Below are 4,729 nucleotides of genomic sequence, written 5' to 3'. Positions count from 1 at the left end.
GTCTTCATTTTTCCTTGAAATTTCTTCTTTTGATGGTTCCCCATCCTTGGAGTTTTGCACAATTTCTTCTTTGTCACTAGCTTCCACAACTTCATCCTCAACTTGCTTCTTCGGTGCTTCATACCTTGTACCACTTCTCAAGTGAATGGCACTAACCGTTTCATGTCTTGGGGGATTACTTTGAGGTGGTAATTGCCCATTTTGTCTTTGTGAGCTTGAAGATGCTAGTTGAGTCAATTGGGTTTCCAACATTTTGGTGTGAGCTAGGATGTTGTTGATGGTGATTTCCTTTGCTTGACTATCTTTTTGCATTTGAGTGAAAAACTCTTGTTGATTCTTTTGCATATGGAGGACCGCTTTTTTAACATCAAAACCTTGGTCATTTTGTTGATTGTATGGAGTTTGATTTTGGTAACCTTGGTTTTGGTTGTAAAAGGGTCTTTGATTTTGGTTTCTCATGGGAGGTGGGGTGTATGTTGGTTGAGGGTTTTGAACATTTTGGCTTTTGTATGAGAGATTTGGATGGAATTTGGTGTTTTCATTGTAATAGTTGGAATAAGGGGTACCACTCTTGTATGCTTGGAAAGCATTCACTTGTTTATTTGTTCCCCTACATTCACTTTGGTCATGTCCCAAAGTTCCACAATTCTCACATATCCCACTTGGGATTGATGAAGATGCCGTCATGGCATTAACATGATGATTTGGTGATTTTGAGGCTTCTTCAAGTCTAGCCATAGCTTTTTCAAACTTCAAATTGATGGTATCAATGTGAGCACTAAGTTGAGCACCCAATTGAGTAATGGAGTCCACTTCATGTTTTCCTCCTCTAGTAGCCTTGCAAGGTCTACTATAGTGTGAGTTATGGACCGCCATTTCCTCAATTTTGTTCCAAGTTTGATTGTCATCAACTTCGGTGAACATTCCATTTGATCCCATGTTGAGAATGTTCCTTGAATCTTCATAAAGACCGTTCCAAAATTGTTGCACCAAGAGCCACTCGCTAAGTCCATGGTGAGGACATGAGCGACGAATTCCTTTGAATCGCTCCCAAGCTTCATACAAAGTTTCTTCATCCCTTTGCTTAAAGCCCGTAATTTGAGCTCTTAGCATGTTAGTCTTTTCCGGTGGATAGAACTTTTTGTAGAAAGCTAGAGCCAACTTCTTCCAAGAATCAATTCCGAGAGTAGCCTTATCAAGGCCTTTCAACCATTGTTTTGCGGTGCCAACTAGAGAAAAAGGAAATAAGACCCATCGAATTTGGTCTTGAGTTACACCGGTTTGGGAAATCGCATCACAATAGTCACAAAAGGTCTCCATATGAGAGTGAGGGTCTTCACTAGGCATCCCCCTAAATTGGCTTCTTTCGACTAATTGAATAAATGCGGATTTGGCAATAAAATTTCCGGTTAGATGTTGTGGTGTGGGAGTACCTTTGGGTAGGTTCTCGTCGGTGGGTACGGAATGTGATGAAAATTTAGGCATTGTGGGTTGATTTTGTGTTGGATTTTGTGTTGGGTTCTCCTCACCTTCTCTTGCAAAAGGGTTGATGAACTCAATAATATTTGGTTGAATATCTACAACCTTACCAATACCTCTCAAAATTCTCCTAGCAAGTCTTCTATTGGTTGTCAAAGTTCTTTCAATTTCGTGATCAAAGGGTAACAAGTCACCTTGTGACCTTCTAGACATGCACAATATAAAACAACTCGAAAACAATTAGAACAAACCTCGAGGAGTTTTACTTCCCCAAGGCAAAGAAAGACACAACTAATAACAATGTAAGAAAATCTAAATCAAGTTAACACCGTCCCCGGCAACGGCGCCATTTTTGGTCGGACTATATTTTTCGGTTACTTGTCGTTAGAAGCACCTAGACCAAAACACAATTTATAACTTCACAAACAACTCTACAATTAGTAAAGAGGCAAGTAAAGGTCGGATCCCAAGGGACGGGAATTGAGATGAGATTTCTATTGTAACTAGTGGTGTCTTAAGGGTGTCACAATTGGGGTTTGAAGTAGAAGGTCACTAAACTAAATAGCAATGAAAGTAAACAAGCAAAATGAATTAAAAGGGTTGTAAAAAATTGATAAAAAGGCACTAGGTTGTCATGGGGTCATAGGGGATTCATGGGAATTGATCATACAAACATATTCTCAAGTTATAAGCAAGCAATTATTGTTGTGATGGATTGAGTTGGTTTATATCTTACAATCCTAGGAAAGTTTGGGTCCCGGAGCCGAATCGATTAGATTGTACAACACCTACAAGTCGACTTAATCTTCCCTACTCAATAATATGCATGGTCTAATGAGACTCGAGTTGGTTTATGTCTTACAAGTCTCATTGAAAAGATAGATGATGGGTAAAAAATGCAAGGATTCATAGGCTCACATTTCATCAAACATAACATGTGCGTAATTTGAGATCACAACAAGCAAGCAAATAAACTATGAAAGCATATTAATTTAAGCATGAATCATTCCCCATGTTGGTTTCCCCTAATTACCCATTAACCCTAGCTAAGGAAACTACTCACTCATTATCATGTTGAACATGCTAGCAAGGTTGTCAATCATACCAACAAAGTGAAACATGATGAATAAATAAAAGTAATTAACAATAATTAAAAAGGGATTAAGAGAATTATACCTACTAATGATTCCAATAATAAAGCAAAGAATAAAATAAGTACTTGATGCTTGATTGGAAGGTTGTCAATCTCCCAATAATAACCCAAATAATCTTCAATTACCCAAAATAAAGGATGAACAAGAGAGAGATTAAGGAAATAAAGCTTGTATTAAAACTTGATTAAATGTTGATTACAAGATTAAAGAGAGATTTGATTGATATTAACTACACTAAAGATTGCTAAGAAGAACATGCTCTTCTAATTAGACTAATGGGGTATTTATAGTGGGGATTAGGTGCATGAATTAGGGTTAACTAAGGGCTTAAATGACGATTAAGTCCCTTGTTGAGGAAACGCCGGTCTTTTTGGAAAGACTCTGGTCTCTAGGGAGACTCCGGTCTCTAGAAAAAGATGTGCATCATTCCTTGAAGCTTGAAGAAGACGAAATGGGTCTGCCTGGGAATCCGGGCTTCTTCAGCACGGGACGGGCGGATTTGGTGGTCTCTGCCCGGGCGTCTTGTGGGGGAAGACGGGCGTCTTCTGGAGCTTTTGCCCGGGCGTCTTGGGGTGAAGACGCACGGATTGTGGAGTGAAGACGGGCGTCTTCTGGACAATCCGCACGGATTGCTGGGCAGTCTCGTTCCTTCTTCTTTTCTTCCTTTTTCTTCATAAGATCCTTGGGGATTTCCTCGGGGATGCAAGGATCCTTTCTCATCATTGCCCATCTACTATAGTATGTACAAAGGCCTTCTAATCTTGTCTCTCCTTGATGCTTGGTCATTGAATTCAATCAATTTAGTCTCATTTTGCCATGAAAATGCAAGTTTTGCACTCCTTTCCTACCAAGGGATCAAAACCTCAAAGAATATGCAAAACAAAGAACTAAAGACAATAAATGACCCAAATATGCACTAAAAAGCATGAGAACAAGGCTAATTCGGGGACTAAATATGCTCTAATTATGGTCACATCAATTTGATAGAGAAGGGATACATTAGACCTAGTGTATCGCCATGGGGAGCACCAGTTCTGTTTTTGAAGAAGAAGGATGGGAGCTTGAGGTTGTGTATTAACTACAGGGAGCTGAACAGTGTTACATTAAAGAACAAGTATCCTTTGCCAAGGATAGATGATCCGTTTGACCAGCTGAGTGGGGCAGGATTCTTTTCAAAGATTAATCTGAGATCAGGGTACCATCAGGTGAAGATTCGGGATGAAGACATGCCAAAGACAGCTTTTTGGTTGTGGTATGGTCACTATGAGTACGTGGTGATGCCGTTTGGGTTGTCTAATGCACTTGCAGTGTTTATGGATTTGATGAACCGGGTTTTCAGTCAGTTCTTGGATCAATTCATGGTGGTGTTCATATATGATATCTTAGTCTATTCTAAGACTAAGGAGGAGCATGAGGAGCATTTGAGGTTGGTGTTGCAAACTCTACGCGACAACCAGCTGTATGCAAAGTTGTCTAAGCGTGAGTTCTGGCTAGAGAAAGTGGCTTTTTTGGGTCATGTAATTTCTAAAGAGGGTGTATCTGTGGATCCTAGCAAGATAGAGGCGGTAGCTAAGTGGGAAGCACCAAAGAATGTAGCCGATATTAGGAGTTTCTTGGGTTTGGCAGGGTACTATAGACATTCGTGAAAGACTTTTCAAAGATTGTCAGGCCTATGACCACGTTAACGAGGAAAGAAAACGGGTTTCGATGGGATGAAAGTTGTGAGACGGCGTTCCAAACCTTAAAGGAGCGTTTGACCACAGCTCCAGTCTTATCTTTAGCTAAAGGGTGTGAGAACTTTGAGGTGTATACAGATGCTTCAACGAACGGGTTTGGTTGTGTGTTGATGTAGAATGGGAAAGTCATTGCCTATGCTTCTAGGAAATTGAATCCATATAAGGAGAACTATCTGATGCATGATCTAGAGTAGGGTGCAGTTGTGTTTGCTCTCGAGATTTGGAGGCACTATCTTTATGGGGCGACCTTTAAGGTGTTTTCTGATCACAAGAGTCTAAAGTACATCTTTACTCAAAAGAAGCTGAACATGAGATAGAGAAGCTGGATGGAGCTTATCGGGGATTATGACAGGGATATCA

At 40.1% G+C, this 4,729-nt stretch overlaps 1 non-coding gene across 1 annotated transcript; it reads left to right on the top strand.

Annotated features, from left to right (window-relative positions):
- Positions 1–1,006: 1,006 nt before the first annotated feature.
- Positions 1,007–1,113, top strand: LOC141597641 (small nucleolar RNA R71). The gene has a single exon (XR_012522865.1). It is a non-coding gene; the product is annotated as a small nucleolar RNA R71 (small nucleolar RNA).
- Positions 1,114–4,729: the final 3,616 nt, after the last annotated feature.

Source organism: Silene latifolia, chromosome 8, assembly GCF_048544455.1.
Source record: "Silene latifolia isolate original U9 population chromosome 8, ASM4854445v1, whole genome shotgun sequence".
NCBI classification, from domain to species: domain Eukaryota; kingdom Viridiplantae; phylum Streptophyta; class Magnoliopsida; order Caryophyllales; family Caryophyllaceae; genus Silene; species Silene latifolia.
This window is presented reverse-complemented; position numbering and strand designations above follow the sequence as displayed.